At 36.1% G+C, this 19692-nt stretch overlaps 1 long non-coding RNA gene across 9 annotated transcripts in view; it reads right to left on the bottom strand.

Moving 5' to 3' along the window:
• LOC118154464 (uncharacterized) overlaps positions 1-19692 on the bottom strand; it is a 924399-nt gene that overhangs the window by 303282 nt on the left and 601425 nt on the right. The window lies entirely within an intron of this gene.

Below are 19692 nucleotides of genomic sequence, written 5' to 3'. Positions count from 1 at the left end.
ATCCTTCGCTAAGAGCCTCAAAATATCCTTAAGTCCCACATCAGCCTCCAAGAAAGCTGTGGAAGATTGAATTACGGGCCCCAGTACTTTAATCTAGAGAATAATAAGGATATATTCACAATCATTGTCATGCAACTTTGCAATGCCCTCCCATTTTGAGTGGAATCCACTTCTCCATCCCACTGCTACTGGGCTTGGCCATGTGAATCATTTTGGCCAGTAGCATGTCAGCAGTTAAGATGGCAGCAAAGCCATTGACATGCTTGTGTCATCTCCTTGGTATCTTATTCTGCAAGGGTCACCTTGGGAAAAGCTTCCCGTTGGTAACTAGTGCTCCTTCAGTCAGTCCCCAGAATGAGATCTGGTAGAGCATACTTGAATCCTCTGATACCCCGGGGTCTGTACTGTCCTTGTAGAGTTACAGCTACATAAGAGACCTGGGAATGAGAAATAAATGTTTGCTATTTTAAGCCACTGAGCCTGGGGCAGTTTGTTACACAGCACTCTGCAGCAATAGATACAAAGAGATAGAGGCTCAGTGCTACAATTCTGGTATAACTCCATTTCTTGGATTTTCACAAGATTCCACTCATCATCCCTTGTCATAAACCCCTCCACCTAAGAAAGTTTTAGTGCATCTGTCTTCTTTGGAACAAAATTACCCTAAATTAAACAAAGATGAAATTGTACTTCTTTACAAAGTTTACTGACCTATAACGAGTAAAATCAAAAGAAATAATTGAGATAATCATTAATACAATAAAATAATATTAAATCTCAACTTTCATAATCCTAATTAGCCCTTTCTTGGCAGAAAAAATAAGTTTTAAATTTAGAACAATTTTATGTCTTTAGGAAATACAGAAGATGTCATAAAACAACATTTAAAATAAAAATTGAGAGTAATATCTCTGAGATAATTTTTATTTTTAGAGACAGGGTCTTACACCATCAACCAGGCTGGAGTACAATGGCATAATCACAGCTCACTATAATCTTGAAATCCTGGGCTCAAGCAATCCTCCCAACTCAACCTCTGAAGTAGCTAAGACTACAGGTGCATGTCACCATGCCCGTCTAATTATTTTTTATATTTTATAGATAGGGATCTTTCTGTATTACCTAGGTTTGTCTCAACTCCTGATCCTTCTACCTTGGTTTTTCAAAGTGCAGGAATTATAGGCATGAGCCACCATGCCTAGCCAATATTCTTTCAAAATAACACCTTATCATCCTCTCTTTAATCCCTTTTCAAACACATACTGTGTTTACTGGACATCCTATATTTATCAGTGATACTAATAGCAGATTATCTGTAGCTTTACCTCCAAAATACAATTTTTACATAGAGATATGCTGAAAGCAGGTATTTAGATAATTAAAAGAAAATAGATTATATGAAATATATTAAAGCTTACTGAATTGATTATAATAATTTATGTTTATTAATCTAAATAAGAAAATATTTTCCATAATAGAGCAAAGAAGGTAGTCAACCCTTCAACAAAATGATGAGCCATCAGATTTTTCAAAAGTATTTATTTTGACAATGCAAATATAAGAAGGAACTGAAGTAACATTAAGCTGGAGTTTTAGAGATGTTTTGATATCTGGAATCAGTATGTACAGGCCAGATAAAATATTGGCAAAATTGATGTGAAGTTATTTGCATTAAAAACATTGCTTGTTTGGAGCATAATATTTATATTTATAAATATGTTAATATATGTTTATATATACTTATAAAACAAAGAAAATCTGGAATAAAGCTTGGAATGTATTATGTTTATATCCTTACTAAAATTTCTAATAAACTTATTTTTCACTATTCTTTCTTGCTTAATTCAATTTTTCTATTAGTTATTTATAAACTAACATAAATACATAAAAATAAAATTTAGATGGTCAAAATAACCCCGATGGTAAATGATAAGTAGTGATATGTTCCTGTTTTTTAGTGCTCTGATGGCTTCTTTAGTACATTGTTTAATAAAATTAAAGAAAGAAAATGATAACAGAATAAGAAACAGAAACATAGCACATAGGAAAATAAGTGAAAAAAATTGTTTATTTGGAGAGAGAAATAAACAATAAAATTTGCAACTTCAAAGCGCATGCACAGGGCATTAATATCATTTAAAAAAGCAAGAAACTACCAATAATCATTGACAAGAAAATATGTTAATGCATTTTAAGAGGGGACTTTTAAAAGTTTGTCACAAATGGAATTAAACAAAACTAAACTTTATTTCTAAATGTAAGCTTTATCAAGGTTAAGACATATTTGTAAAAGATGATAGAGTCATTTAGTTCATCTCTAATGAACTGAGCATCCAGGGAATTCAACCATATCAAGGCAATTTTTACACTGTTTTTGCAGAAAAATAAATCGGTGCCTGTTAAAGACATTTTAAAATTAGGAACAAGAAGAAGTCAGAAGGAGCCAAATCAGAAGCATCGGGTGCATGCCTAATGATTGCCTACTAACACCCTCACAAAATTTCCCTTGTTTAATGAGAGGAATGAACTAGAGTGTCGTTCTGGTGAAGAAAAACTGGTGAGGTTTTCCTGAGTTGTTTTTCTGTTAAAGCTTTTGTCAAGTTTTTCAAAACACTTTCAAACGAAGCAGATGTTATCATTCTTTGGCCCTTAAAGACAATAGGTAAAATATCTTCAGCATCAAAAAAACTGTTGCCATGAGCTTTGCTGTTGACTGGTCTGGTTTTGTTCTGGTTCAACCACTTCCACCTATTGGTAGCCATTGCTTTGGCTGTGCTCTGGCTTCAAGATCATACTGGTAAAACCATATTGGATCACCTGTTGCAATCCTTTAAAGAAATGCTTCAGGATCTTGATTCCACTTGTTTAAAATTTCCATGGAAAGTTCTGCTCTTGTCTGCAGCTTATCTGGTCATAACACTATGAGAATCCATAGAGTGGAAAGCTTGCTCAAGTCTTAATTTTTCAGTCAGCATTGTGTAAGCTGAACCAGTTGAGATGCCTAGAGTGTTGGCTATTGTTTCTGCTATTAACCGTAGGTTCATCTTCAATTAGAGCATAAATAAGATGAAATGTTTTCTCGCAAATCAATGTAGATAATCTGCTGCTGCAGGCTTCATCTTCAACATTGTCTTATCCTTCTTAAAATGAGTTATTCATTTGTAAATACTGATTTATTTTGGGCATAGAATCCATTAACTTTTCCTAAAATATCAGTGATTTCACCCTTCTCCACCCAAGCTTTACTGTAAATTTGATGTTAGTTTGTTCTTGCTTCAGAATGTATTTTGCTCTGATAGGGTCCCTTTTCAAACTTCTGAAGATCCCCTTCAGACATGTTATAACAAGTTAGCACAAGTGTATTTTGGTGCAAAAAAAATGAAATCCATGCATCATTTCTTCAAAATACACATTTTCTGTTAACTTTTTGAAGTTCCTTTGTATTTATACAATGAAATGTTCACGCAGTAGGGAAAGAATGTATTTAGAGTTGCATGCCGTAATATGGATTAATTTCCAAATATAATGTCTCTGCTGATTTACTCTAATCAGAATCTACCCATGTTGGAGGAAGTAAGTCAGGTGCACATCTAAACAAAATCAGGTATCTTCCAGTAAGAAAGGATGGCAAGGGCTACTGAATAAGCAAGCCGCAGTGTCTACTTAAATGGCAACTTAAAAGGTGTAATCACAGAATCAGTAAATGTACATTTACTAAATTTTACATTCATAGGCAGATTTAGAAACTACTATAAAATAAATATGGGCCGGGTGCGGTGGCTCAAGCCTGTAATCCCAGCACTTTGGGAGGCCGAGACGGGTGGATCACGAGGTCGAGAGATCGAGACCATCCTGGTCAACATGGTGAAACCCTGTCTCTACTAAAAATACAAAAAATTAGCTGGGCATGGTGGCGCGTGCCTGTAATCCCAGCTACTCGGGAGGCTGAGGCAGGAGAATTGCCCGAACCCAGGAGGTGGAGGTTGCAGTGAGCCGAGATGGCGCCATTGCACTCCAGCCTGGGTAACAAGAGCGAAACTCCGTCTCAAAAAAAAAAAATAAATAAATATAAATAAATAAATAAATATGGCCCTGCGGATTTCTTTATTATTTATTTATTTACACAACTATCTCTAAAGTTATATATAGAAAAGAACTATCATTAAATGTCCTTGTTTTTATTTTAAATTTTGTTTTGCCACAACTAAAAAGTATTAAATAATGTTGCATGTTATGATAGAAAGTGCAAGTCCTGGCCAGGCGCGGTGGCTCCCGCCTGTAATCCCAGCACTTTGGGAGGCCGAAGCAGGTGGATCACAAGGTCAAGAGATCGAGACCATCCTGGTCAATATGGTGAAACCCCGTCTCTACTAAAAATACAAAAACTTAGCTGGGCATGGTGGTACGTGCCTGTAATCCCAGCTCCTCGGGAGACTGAGGCAGGAGAATTGCCTGAACCCAGGAGGCAGAGGTTGCGGTGAGCTGAGATCGTGCCATTGCACTCCAGCCTGGGTAACAAGAGTGAAACTCCGTCTCAAAAAAAAAAAAGAAAGAAAAAAGAAAGTTCGAGTCCCACTACTGCCAAATACCATAATGCAATCATGACCAAACGTCTCTCAAACTCCTAGATTTTCTGACACTGATGCCATGCACTGTATCAGAGATTACCATGGATGTCAAATGAAACCTTCAACATTAAAATCATTTTGTAAATGGTGTAGCTGAAGCTGTTACCAGTGTCTGATTGTTGTGTCTAACATTTCACATGAAAAATAGAAGTTTTGCATAATTTTATTTTTATTGAAAAACTCAAAATAATTATTGAACTAATTTATCTTTGCATAAAACTTTGCATTTTACAAAAAAAAAAATCCAGAATTGACCTCAAGCCTGATAAGATTATCTTTATTCTACATTAGAGGAATCTGAGGCTCAAGGATGTTAAATGATTTAGTTAAGCATCTCAGGTTGTATAAAGTCAAAGTGAGATTTAAACCAGGTGCTTTGACACTGACACAAGTTTTCATCCCAAAATACCATGCTAGGAACATATATCAGTTAGAAATTTTCTCCTACAAACAAAGACAAACCAGTAAAAAGATCTTTTAAAAAACATGGCTAAGACTTCTGCTTCTGGCAAAGATAAACTAATATTGGTACAATTTACCCTCCCACATGAAACATCTATAAAGCTGGACACAAGACATGAAACACAAGTTTTCAGGCAATAATACAGGCGGCATGGATTATGATTCCTGAGAAAAAAGACACAATTGAGGCAAGCTCTATGATTTCCCCAGCTTACAGCCTATAGAAATATGCCACGCCACAATGCAGAGAAAGGGAACCTGTCAGCCTACTAGCCTCCAGGAGTTGAGGAGACAACACTAGAATTCTATAGAGACCAAATCAACTAAAGTATACTGGGCAGCAGACCAGACAAGAAAGAACTGCATAGATAGCTCTAGACACTAGCAAAGGGTTACACTTGAAACTGCAGCTAAGTACTTCTGAGTGACTATGTGTGAAAAAAAAGAGACAAAGATCCTAGATGGAACCACCTGAAAGGAGCAATAGGAATAATCCCTGAAACTTACACAGTTCTTGCTCTCACTGCCAGACAGAAAATATTGTAATTTCATAATTCAAAAATAATCAGGCAGACAACTGAGAAGCATATTACCTCAGTAGTGGAGCAAATTTAGCCTTAGAGTAATGATGCTCTGAATCCAGCTAATAAAGTTTAAAATCAAGTTGTAATGGATCAAAGATTTTCCAAATAAGTAAGATGAATAATCATCAAACTATTTCCTGGATAAAGGTTCCTGGGATGTAGGATGTTCAGTTTTTTAAAAAGGACACTTCCAGGTAAACTGAATGAGATAATCATACTACAAAGGAAAAGGACAGTTATCAAAATACAAAACATCCAGAAATAAATAAGGAAAATTCCATAAAATTTGAAATTCGATAAAAAACAGGTATATAAAGAATTAGGTAAATATGACCCATAATGAAGATAAACATAAATCAATAGAAATAGATCCAGAAATGACAAACATAATAGAACACATTAAAAGTTATTAACTATATATATTCACAAAAGTAAAGATTGTCCATGCTAGAGGTTGCAGTGAGCTGAGATCGTGCCATTGCTCTCCAGTCTGGGTAACAACAGTGAAACTCTGTCTCAAAAAAAAAAAAAAAAAGGTTGTCCATGCTAATAAAAAACATATAAAAATATGTTTTGAAAGACCATTGAACTTATAGCAATAAAAAGTACAATGTACAAGATAATAAATACAATGGATTGGATTAACAGTAGATTGGATATTAAAAAAGAAAAGATTATTCAACAAATACACAAAATAATTCAAGACAAAACATACACATACACAGACTGAATATAGTAAACACAGCATCAGTGAGGCACAGGACAACTTTAAGCAATTTAGACTTCCCTGAGAGAATAAAGGAAAGGGATAGAGAAAAATTATTTAAAGGAATAGTGGCTGAAAATTTTCCAAGTTTGATAAAAACTATAAACCCACAGATCTAAGAATCTCAAAGAACTCCTGGCATAAAGAAACGTGATGAAAACTTTACCAAAATATATCATGATGAAATTGTTAAAGGAAGTAATTTAAAAAAATTTTAAAGCAGCCAGAAGGGGGAAGAGACATTATTTGCAGGATAACAAATATCTAAATGATAGCAGATTTGTCAGAAATAATTCAAGCTAGATCACAATAAAGAAATGTCTTTAAGGCACTAAATGTGGAAAAAGTCTCTCGACCTAGAATTATATGCCCAGCAAAACATCTTTCATTAATGAAGGCAAAATAAGGGCTTTCTCAGACATACAAAAGCTGAGAGAATTCAGCAGCAGTAGATTAATGCTATAATAAATGTTAAAAGTTGTTCAGGTAGGAGGAAAATTGCAGCAGAGAGAAATGTGACACAAACTAATGAAGAGCACCAGAAATAGCAATGACATGGGTAAATATAATTTTTCTCCTTCATTTAAACAAGCTTGATTGTAATTTCTAATCTTTTGCATAGAAATGTCATTATTTAAAACATAATGATGTTTTAAAAGGGGTTTGTAACATAGGCAGAAGTAAACTATACAACAATAAAGAAAAGGTAATGTGAAGATGGAAGAGTCACATAATAAGGTTTCTGTAATATGTATTAATTTATGTGCTATTATTTGAAGGTCAAATATGATAAGTCAAAAATGCATGCCATGAATCCTAAAGCAACCATTAACAAACGGTACTGTGACACTAAGAAACTAATGATGGAGTTAAAAGGAAACATACAAAAATTAAATCCCAAAGAATGTAGTAAAAAGAGGGAAAAGGGGTCAAAGAAGAGATGCAACATATCAAAACATATAGAAGCAAGGTATACGTAAATCCAATCATACTGATAATCATTAACCTTAAATAGTCTAAAAAGTTCATTAGAAGCTAGAAATTATAATTTTGGATAAAGCAGCAAGATGCAATTTTATACTGCCTATAGGAAATGAGTTTCCAATATAAAGACAAATAGGTTAAAAGAAAAAAAAAGGAAAAGTTACACACTGCTAGTAAGTGGGAGGGGGAGGTGGGGAGGGATAGCCTGGGGAGAAATGCCAAATGTGGGTGAAGGGGAGAAGGAAAGAAAAGCACACTGCCATGTGTGTTCCTACGCAACTGTCTTGCATGCTCTGCTCATGTACCCCAAAACCTAAAATCCAATAAAAAATAAAAATAAAAAAAAAGAGTCAAATAAAGTCAGGTGGCTTTTTTACATTAGATAGAGTATGTTTCATAGAAAATATATTATTATGGATAGAGGTGGACATTTCCTGATGATAAATTGATATATTTCAATCTTAGGATATTTAGGATAACAATCCTAAATGTTTATGTACCTAATAACAGAGCTTCAAAATGTGAGAATAAAAAAACTGATAGACCTGCAAGGAGAAACATTCAAAACTCCCAATTATAGTTGGAGATCTAATCAACCTTCCTTAATAGGTGATAAAATAATTAGACAAAAAAAATCAATAAGAATATAGATGTCCAATACTGTCAAAATATTCAACTTAATTGACACTTAGAAAACCTCTACTCAACAATAGAAGAATGTGCATTAAAGTGCACAGAGAACATTTACTAAGACAGACTTTATTATGAGCCATTAAAATATACGGATAAAATTTAAAAATCAAATGGTACAAAGCATATTCTCCAACTAGAAGGGAAATAAATTAGAAACTACTGACACAAAGATATACCGACAATCTCCAAAGTTTTCCAAACAAAATAACACACATAAAAATAACCCATAACCCAATAACTGAATTTAAAAGAAAAAGTAGGAAGCATTTTGAACTGAATGAAGACAAAAATGCGACATGCCAAAGTACGTGGGATACTTCTAAAGTAAGAATTACCAAAAAATGGATAGCAAGAGACTTCTTAAATTAGAAAAGAAAGAAATCAAATCAATATCAGCTTCCACCTTAAGAAAAAGAAGAAAAACAAGAGCAAACTAAAACAAAAGTAAAAAGAAGAGAGAAAATTGGAATGATCAAAGTAGAAACAAAATGGATGACATAAAAATAATAGAAAAAATCAACAAAGCAAAATCCGGTTCTTTGAGGAGAACTGCAAAATTGACAAACCTCTTGCTAGCCTGATCTGTAAAGAAAAAAAGAGAATTCTTAAATTATACATACCAAGAATGTGAGATGGTAGCATCATTTCAAACTCTGCAGATGTTATGAATATGATGCAGAAATACTAAGAACGTGATGTCAATACATTCCGCAACTTAGATAAAATGGACCAATTACTTGGAAGATACAAACTACCAGTGCTCATTCAAAAAGAAACAGATAATCTGAATGGCTCTATATTTGCTGAAGAAATTAAATAGACGGTTAAATATTTGTTCAAACAGGCTGAGATGGCTCCATGGGTGAATATCAACAAACATTTAAAGAAGAGAACATACTAACTCTACATAAGCTCTTTCAGAAAATTAAGGATGAGATAATACTTCTCAGTGTATTCTATGAGGCTAAGATTACTTACATACCAAATTGAGGCACATAAATTATAATAACAAATAAAGAAAATATCCTTCTTGAACATAGAAGCATAAATGCTAGACAGTGTTTTAGTAGGTTAAATCCAACAATTTATACAAATGATATTATAATACATTATTAAAAGTGGAGTTTATCATAGGAAAGCAAGGTTGGTTTATACTCAAAAATTAATCAGTGTAATCCACCACATTAACAAACCAAAATTGATCAACTATATGATTATATCAATACATGCAATATAAACATTGGAATAATCCATCTATTTAATATTTATGATAAACATTTTCAGCAAACCAGGAATAGAAAGGAATTTTAAAATCTGATAATGGACAGCTATAGGAAATTTACAGCTAACATCATCTTTAATGATAAAGAATGAAATGTCCCTTCCTATCAGACTAGGAGTAAGATAGGAATGTCCTGTTCTCACAACTTCTATTCCTTATTATATGGGAGTTCTAACCAACTGAATAGGTAAGAAGAATAAACAAAGGTATTCATATTGGAAATAAAGAAACAAAACTGAGTTTACTAATAGATCACACATTGTCTTTGTAGAAATCTGTTATTTTCTACAAAAAAGATGCAAGAATAAATGAGTTTTAAAAAGTTGCAGAATATGAGACTAATGTAAAAAGGATATTATAAATTATATGCAGAAAAATATACTAGCAATGACTAATTAGAAACTGAAGTTTAGCAAATAATACCATTATGATGACATACAAAATATCTTACATTGAAAACAGTATTCACAGGTGTATAGCTATGTCAAAATTGATCAGGCTACACACTGTTAATATGTTCAGCTTACTGAACACTATATACACTTCAATGAACTTTTACAAAAAGTTACGGTGAAACCATCTTTTGTATAGCGTTTCATTATATCATTTGGCCTTCATAGGAATATATGCTTATTTCTATATTAAACCCTTCCCTGTTATTTGTTTCATTGCCCCATGAGAATTAAAGGAACATACAGTTTCAAAAAATAAAATAAGGGTACATAATTTTTAAAGACAGTTGATCTTACTATGCAATAAAGTCAGCTTACCAGCACTTCAGAGTGTTGGCATCTGCACCTGGGCTTCTTGCCTTGTGGTTACAAGACAACTAGAGAAACTCCGAGCATCACGTCCTAACATAACAGTGGCCAAAGGCAGACAGGTGTAATTTCTCCCAGTGTGCCTTTCTTTAAGTTCCTCTCAGAACCTCCTCCCTTTCTTCACAGACAGACGCCCAGCAGATTTGCACCGATGTTTTATACCTGTCTGGAGTTGTAAGTCAATTTTAGCTCACATATCAAAAAGTCTGCAGAAAGTGCAGTTCCAACGTGGCTTTTTCAGAGCTCAACCACCCATCAGAGAAGCAGATTTTCTCTATCTTTTTGCAATGCTGTGCTCAGCATGCTATTATTTCCCCCTCAGCCTTGTCCTAACATGGATAGAATAGCTCTAATCATTACCTTCTCACAAAACAAAGACCAGAAGATAATGCTCTCCTCTTTCGAATTGCTCATTAAAGCTAATAAAATTGAGCAAATTGTGACTTGGGAAAGAGACTTTCTTGATCTGAACTGCCTCGCATGCCCTTTTTCAAAACACTGCCAGGATAATAGATCCAACACCAACACATTAAGTAAAATGAACTCCCTCTCCACAAAAACTGGGCAGAACCTAGCTTTCTCCTAAGCAGATAATGTCAACGAAGATGGGACCAGCAGTGTTTGTTATACGGAGGCTGAATCACAAGAGCTACCTTATTATTAATTATGAGACAAAATCAAAGTCAGTAATAGCCCTGTAGTGTCTGGGATCTCAGGAAATGAAAGGATTCTTCAGATAATTCAATCCAGGAATAGAAAAACATAGTGAAACATAGTGTGCATACCACTATCCCTGTCAATACCCAAACATGTGCACACAGAGCATATAACATCGCATCTCTGCCATTGAGTCCAAGTGCAATCTTAGCATTCCCTTTAACCTTGTACTCTAGGTAACCCCCACTGATCAATCAGTGGTCACAAGTGATGAAAAAATATTTCTGCATTCTTCTTGTCTTCAAGAAAAGAACACTTCAGAACTGTTGAAAGCTTACGATACTGTCTCTAAATTTAGATCTCCAATAAAGATATTCTCCAAGTTCAGAACTCCAACTCAGCTCTTGTTCTTACTGTAGACAAGAGGCTGGCCCCAGCCATGAATGGCTGGATTCCCCTTTTGTTTTAAGGCTGTGACTTTGTATAGGATTTCAGCAATAGTCGTAAGACCACCGAGCGTCCAACTAAGAAGTGCTTCTGAAAATGCAGGAAAATATGCCAATATAAGAGTGATCAAAAGGAATGTCTAAAATGGAAGACCAGATACATTCCAAAACTAGTCTCTGGGTTCATCTTATTTCTCCGTAAAACATACTTCATATCCAAAATGTCAGAAGAGATTTTCTTCTGTGGCATAACTCTACCTCACCTAACTTAGAAAAAACTGTAATATTACCTTAAGAAAACATTACTCTCCTGCTACCATGCAGGATTTTCTATCTTACATTTCTTCCTCTTCTTCATTATTGAGAAATTAATAAGCCTTCTCAGCAGAAATTTTTGGAATCATCTGGCAATAAAACTTACCCACCCTGGGCACAGTGGCTCACACCTGTAATCCCAGCACTTTGGGAGGCCAAGACAGGTAAATCACTTAAGGTCAAGAATTCGAGACCAGCCTGGCAAACATACCAAAACCCTGTCTCTACTAAAAATACAAAAATTAGTCAGGTGTGGTGGTGTGTGCCTGTAGTCCCAGCTACTCAGGAGGCTGAGGCACGGGAATCCCGAGCCCAGTAGGCAGATGCTGCAGTAAGCCAAGATGGTGCCACTGCACTCCAGCCTGGGCAGCAGAGCGACTCCAATTCAAAAAAAAAGACTTAACAGTCATGTGCTTTGAACCTGCTGTCCATTTCCTCCCCACCTATTTGAGCTGATCACTTTTGAAAAACCTGGATGCTAGTACCTCTGGTGTGTATTGTGGGCAGTCTGGACTCAGGATTGGCACCTGTCATGGTGCTGGAAAATAAAAAGTTTTCAAAAAATTCTCTGTTACCTGAAGCTTTCTCTCTATCGGTGACCCTAATTGCATCCTCTCATATTGCCATGATACGTAATTAAGAGGAAGAAGCCATTTGATCACATACTACAAGTATTTGCTGCATTGCTTGTGAAAAAGCTAGAGTGACAATAAGACCCGCTTAATATTTTTATATAGTGCTTGAAACTAGCAATCCTTAATTTATTTTTTTAAGTCTGGAAATTAAGGATGAATAATGATCTCCCAATTGCCCCTCACAATCGTCATTCAGCCTCAAGAATTAATAAGCCACCTCAATACCACTCCCACCCTGAACAGACATTTTTTCCACATGGATGAACACAAAGAAATAATCAGATAGGAGATTTTTCTTCTAAATTAGGCCTCTTGTTTGTAAACTGAAAGAGTGCTAATGCAGTTCAAACCCGACTGTGCACCACACATGCCCATTCTGCCCCGGAATCTTACAAAGAGCGGGAGAATGGAGGGTTTTGTTCTATTCTTCAGGCTGCTTCTGTGTGAGAGGCCATTCACGCAATCCAGTACTTCTCCCTCACTCTCTCCCTTGGCCCCTCTCTCTCTCACACTCACTCTCCGTGTCTCTCTATAATGCCAGCATTAGAGGCGAGCCGCTGGCTGGGAAGGAGCTTTGATGTCGACCTCTCGCTGCCACTGACAGACCTGCATTGGGGGGTGAGTGGCAGAGCCACAAGGGCATGTGTGGGAGAGAGGAGGATGAAAGGAGGCACGGCCGGGGCTGAGAATGTGGACAGATTCCTGCCTGTTCCTTTAGATTCTTCAGGAAGAAAAATGCCAAGCCTTGTGATTACAGAGGTTATGAACCAGCTCCACTTCAGAAATGACCATTAAAAGTACTGTCGAACATAAAGAATCAAATTATTGTTCAGGCTTTTGGCCACAAAAAGAAAAAAAGAAAATGAAACAAGCCGCAGACAGGGCCAAAGAGATAAGGACATTCAGATTACATTCTAACGAGGCTGGTTAGTCAAGGGTGCTGGGAGCCCGGCACATAGATGGGTTTTGAGTGACAGCCATAGGCACACTTGCTGCCTCTCAACTTTGGGCTGTATTGTCTTGATGACTTGTGCCAGATGTCAGGAATAAAACTCAGGCCCTGGTGGTAAGGTTACTGCTGTGACACAGGCAGGCGACACATGAGAATGTCAGATCAGCAGTCTACTCTGATCTGCTGTGGACCAGCATGGCCAGGGACATCTCGAAAGGGTGAACCCACAAGAGAGCTTATTCCCTGCATGAATTCTTAGCGTTCCAAGAATACTTTCAGTTAGATTGTGGGATTTCATGGCTCTATCCGAAATAAAAGGTTTTCCATTGCCAGGTTGTCAGAACAGATTTGACCTTATTCTCCTGTAGCAGACACCTGCTTCCTCCTCCCTCATCCACCTGTTTTGTTAATCCGACCATATAAAGGAATGAGGGCCCATCCAAATCACCAATTTCCCAACATCATAGTCTCAACTCTTCCCAGAAGATATGGGAAAGTAGAATAAGGGCAGAGAATTTAAGAATAAGGTACAGAAGTTAAACACTAAATCCCCTTCCCTTTTTCCTTTCTTATTTCACTGACTCCAAGTAGCTGGGACTACAGGCACATGCCACCAAGCCCAGCTAATTTTTGTATTTTTAGTAGAGATGGGGTTTCACCATGTTGGCCAGGATGGTCTTGATCTCCTGACCTCATGAACTGCCCACTTTGGCCTCCCAAAGTGCTGGGATTACAGACGTGAGCCACTGCACCCAGTCAGAGAATGTAGTTTATGATCACCAAGCCAAAACGTACTGAGGTCCTACTGTGTGTAAGATCCACAGTCAAGAAACTCAGAAGTTTAAAGAAAAATCCTTTTACCGTATATTTAATCTGGAACTGCTCTTTAGTACTAAAATGAGTCTCCTACTATTAAAATTAGATCTCTTTTTGAAAAACAATCTTATTTTAGGAGGTTATAAAAAGAAAAGAAGTCCTACATTTTTTCAATGCCTATTCCTTGACTTTTGGCTTGCATGACTGCACCTTACCTATGATCAGATGGTTTGGTGCATATTTTCCTACTGGTCAGAACATTTGTGGGAACTATTTGTTAATGGAAAATTCTGGGTGGAGTCCGGAGCCACATAAACTGCTTGTTGCCAGTCAAAACAGCATTCACAGAAGACAACATTCTCCTTTGACAAGGCTGCCCTAAGATGAACTGGCACCTAGCTTGCTTCCACGAAGCCTTCAAATCTAAGCCTGCCTCTCCCTTACTCCCCCATCCACAGCCCAGAAAAATAACTCCCAGAAGTCCACTTGGCTCTATCCTGGGTCCTGAAGGAGAAGCAAGAAAATGGTCTCTGCAGGGAAGTCTGCTCAAAGCAAAACCTCTTTATGGAATGGGGTGAACTGTCTCATTATCAAATTCACCGCCACCCAAGAGCTTCTGGCTGTGAATTGAGGTCAGCATAGTAAAAATTGTTTGCTCTCCATTTCTTTCAAATTACCAAACACAGAGGGATCTGGCTTAGATGGAACCATTTGTTGTATAGGAGGAATATATTCCCAGTGATAGAGTATGTGTTTGAATTTAAGTATATGTATTTTGTACATCTGAATGTTTTTGCTTTTTAAAAATGATAACCTGATGTAGAACCTTACAAGTGTGAGAATCACCAAAGAATAAAAGTAAAATAAAATAAAGCAGGAAAATTGCATAGAGGGCTGAGCAGCAACCCCCTACCCCACCCCCAACCACACACACAGCGGGTCATCTTTGGTAACTTCCCCAGCCTTCACTCCACCCTTCAATTATGAAATCAGCAAAATTCTCAGGGGAAGAAGACCCAGAAAGAACAAATGTGGCAGCAAGAGACAGAAGGATCAATACCTTCAGAGTCTGAGAATGTAATGGGCTCTGTAGGTCTGTTAATTATCAAACAAAAATTCTGTTTCAAGAAGGGAAAAAACGCATTTTAATAGCAGCTCTATAATTAGCCATTTCTGTTCTTGGTTTCTTAGTAGTTTTTTTTTGTTTGTCTGCCTTCACCTTTATTTCCTTGAACAATGTTCACATAAAATGGATCAGAATTGCTCTGCCTCTAATTATTTACTGTAACAACGAACAAGCTGAGAGAAAGATGACAAAGTAGTAGAGAAAGATCTTTGCACAAGACGTATTGACTCACCACTTACTCCTTGATATTTTATTCTTCTTTTCTAGCACATAATTTGGATGTATGCCTACAAAACTCCCCTGAGTTTCATGTTTTGATAGAATTATACTTTTGGTCTGTGAGTTTGCTTTTTATATAGATGCACAGTTTGCCCAGCTTTTGGTAAAAAAAGCAGTTTGATTCCATCCCTAAAATCACCCTTGTCTGAGATGGAGCTGATGTAATCCACGTGTGTGTTGGGGATTAGAAAAAAGGAAGGTGTTCAGAAATGTAAACGTGACAACCCAGAGAGAGTAGGTGCTTGTATGTCACGACTGAACTGTAAGGCAGAGAATAGTTCAGGGAAAATCATCCATGCCAGATTCTGGTGAGGCAAATGAGAACTTAAATCTTTAGTGGGGCAAACACAAGAGAGAAAAGTCTCTAGGCTGAATCAGGATCAAAGCCACTATAATCTGAAGAAGGCAGGAGATTCACAGTGTCTAGGGTACTCACCCAGGGATCCTTTTCACAAAACTGAAATTGTTTGCATCCGTCTTTCTGAAAGCCCATCTTAAAAATGTAAGACTCAGTTCAGCGCCAGAAACTGTGAGCCTTATTATGTGAATAACAATGACTCTGTACTTAAGAGACATTTGATATATGGAAGAAGAATGAATTTAACGGTCAGAACGTGGGCCTGGGAGGCAGCAGGTTCAGCCACTATTCGTTGTTCTACTGTGGCTAACATGGAATGACCATTCCCAGCAAGTTGTCATGACTAAGTGATTGAAATATTGTGGCTGAGATATGACTTGGAACTTGAAGAAATTAGAAGCCGCTAAAAATAAATTTTTGAAAGATGACTATTGTACCACTTTTAAATTAATCCATCCAAATAGCACCAAGGTGAAGAAAAAGAAATAGAATACCAAGAAATGAAAAGCATTGTTAACCATCTCTCAAGAGGTTCTCTTCAAAATCATTGATAAATATGATACATAGGCCTTTTCTATGTTATCCCAATTTAAATTTCTTCAGAGATGAGTTAAATCCCACTTTGAGGTCACATAAATGGGATGTTAAGGGAAGAAACCTTCTCTCAGAATCTAGGGCTTCTCTCTGGGTTAAGCACGAGATTTCCCTTCATTATAAAGAAAAGTCCCAAATTACCTGTGTTATGCTAGATATCTCAAGCAAGATAAAGAACAAAATAAAGTTTGCTCTGTTCTCTGATCAGTTATAGTTCTTGTTAATAGGCTGTTGCTGCAGTTTATTGGTCCATCTTACAGGTTATTAGAGCAAAGCGTGTGTCAGGACTTCCATTATAACCCCATATTTTCTGAGTTGAGAAATCAACAACAAAATTGGGCTAGTATTGAGCCTTAATTTTGATATTTAGTCCTTGCTCAAGAACTTTAGAAGAGAAATTAAAGAGAGTTGGTAGAGAGACAGAGAGAAAGAAAAGCCACAGATCTGCTGTTGTAATTTCAATGTATATGTATATATGTATCTATCAATCTATCTATCTAGCAGTTTTCCTATTGTAAGACTCACTTTCGTTTTATTTTGCTTTCATTTTCATGGGACCTATTTGATGGTAGAGAAAGTATTTGACAGAGGAAATATTAAAGATAAAATCAAATCAGTTTTTACTCTACATACTCACCATATTTATATGTCTAAGGAATAACCATATATTTACTTTTCACTACTCAAGACACTTAAAGAACATGAAGCTTAACACTGTGAAAAAGTCAGGAGAGAAGAAGGTAGCAATGTTCTTGCTGATTTTTTTTCCTTTTCTCTGAATAATAATGAGCTTTTGGCAGACTTCCTTCAAGGTGAACTTCTTTTGATTTTCTTCATTTAAACATAAAACAAATAATACAAATGATTTTGTTTTACTCACATCATTGCTAAGAAAATTATTTAAACTTGTTTAAAATGCTTTCCAGAGCAATGATATCTAAGAAAAGATCATTTGTAAAGAATCCGTTTTAAAATGAATAGTCTCACTATAATGTCCACTATAGAGAAAGACCTTAGCTTAAATTATACCACAGCTATTTTAAATGGATTTTTAAATTATCTACCTTTGCATTTCATCATGAATGTTTCAGGGAAATTATCCTGAGATAATGCCAACAAATGGCTGCAGACTTTAGGTTTATAATTGCTCTGGTTCATTTAAGGTTCCCAGCAGACCATATCAGGAAATTCAATGCCTGGCAAGTCGGGGTTGATAATATACCGTAACTGGCATTTTCTTATTAGACGAGCACCCAAATAGGTTTTCATTTGTAGCAATGACCCTAATTAAGAGAGCTATGATTTAAAGCAGAGTCTTTGCATTTTAAGAGTCAGATTTGGATACAGTAGAGTTAGCCAAAGGGTTGTATTTTTTCTAAAAAAAAAAAATTGGCATAATCTATTATTAATTTTAATTTTTCAAATGTGTATCAAATACATTTTTTCAGTCCCTCCCTCTGTCAAAATGAGTGACTCCCTTCTAGCTACTGAACAAATATACGATAAGTAAAAATGTTCACATACACATACATTCACATGTACCTAATTATACTCCCCTCAGTCTTCACTAAATTATTTGGTTTTAGATCTGCAGGAGGTCTTAGAAAAAAGACCATGTAATTCAGCTGGCTTCCAACACCCCCACTATCTGATGTGGAAGAACCCAAGGTGTGGCAGGTAAAGCATTTTGCTTTAGATCATCAGCTGTGAAGAGGTAGAGCCCAAACTACATGAGTCTTTGGGATCCTAATCCAGGGATTTTGATGGTAACTGTACAAAAAGATTCATCTCCAAAACAAAAACCATACCTATTTAAAGATGCTACCTGTGGCATACATTGAAGTGTCTGACATTTTAAAAACTCATCAAATCGACAGACATTAATTGCTGTGTACCACAAAAGTGTTCTCACTGAAACTTTATGATGACATTGCTCTAAGGGGTCATCACCAAAAAAATAATTTTATTGTAAGGACCTTTAAGTGTTCCATCTGAATGTGTAGGCAAAATTCGAAAATTTATTGGGCAGGATGCAAAGTAAATATACCTTATCTAATATATCAATAAAAGGAGGTACAGCAAGAACAATAAGCAACATTTGAAGATCAGTACACAATTTATGAAGAATATCTACCTAGATTATTTCTTTACTTACAGTTGTCTTCACAGCCACACTGTAAAAGTGCAGGGCTAGAACAACAGCATCAGATATTAGACCATTATCATCCACATTTCATTGTTTAGAAGACAAGACTCATCAGGCTTCCCAACAAGAGATCCTTGTACTTTCCACTATGCTATTCTAACTTCCTGAGAGCAGGAAACTTATTGGTAATCTATTATAAATTGAGAAAGGTAATATGATTGGTGAGTTACTGCTATAATTACAGAAGTGGTAACAGCAGCCATGGTTATTTATTTAGCACTTTGCTTCAGGTGATGCCCTGAGCAGCCTCTTGCACATACACAGACATGAACATCACTGTGGTAGATATAACCACGCCAAATTCACAATGAGAAGCAAACGGGGGTCAGAAGCATTAAATGTTTTCTCTAAAACCATGTAGCCTATGAATGGCAGAACCAGGCTTTGAACCACGTTAAGCTGATCCCAAACCAAGTGTTTTTAACCGTCATCCACACTTCCTTCATGAAAGGTAATACACATCTTTGACAAAAGCCTAGTGCATTTGTAATATAGAAGTATAAACAGAAATCAGTGCAAAGACCACCTCCGCCAAGTTTCAATTAGTATAGGAGAAAACTTTGACAAACAAAGAAAAATTTACATGACAAATGGCTTTCTAAGTGCTGTGTGCGTGTATGTGTATGTGTTTGAGAGACAGAAGTCTCTCATATATATTTATATATGAATATATATTCATTTATACATGAGTGCATAAACATAGAAAACAAATATTTTAAAAACTAAAATTATAAGACCAAAAGGACTGATACATTATTAAACTCTTTCAAAAAATCTTTAAAAATTCTAACAGTTATGAAGTAAAATTTATTTCCTAAGTTTGGTGCAGGAGACAGAATTGCTACCAGTGTTGTAGGCAACTTTTCATCAAGATCTAATTCTTAGAGTTGCTTCATTTCAAAGAAAATGATTTAGCCCCCAAGATATGCATATCACTACTCTAATAAGCCACAGTTTTTAACAAGGGAGGGCCTTCGGCTATTCTTGCAAGAGTGAAAATTTCCAGGAATTATCCTTACTGCTATTATAAATGAATAAATTTTAGCAGTGCCACACCGCAAATCTTTGGCAGTGACCTATATAGAAAC

This window comes from Callithrix jacchus, chromosome 6, assembly GCF_049354715.1.
Source record: "Callithrix jacchus isolate 240 chromosome 6, calJac240_pri, whole genome shotgun sequence".
Classification (NCBI taxonomy): domain Eukaryota; kingdom Metazoa; phylum Chordata; class Mammalia; order Primates; family Cebidae; genus Callithrix; species Callithrix jacchus.
Note: the sequence above shows the minus strand (reverse complement) of the source record. Positions and strands in the feature narration are given on the sequence as shown.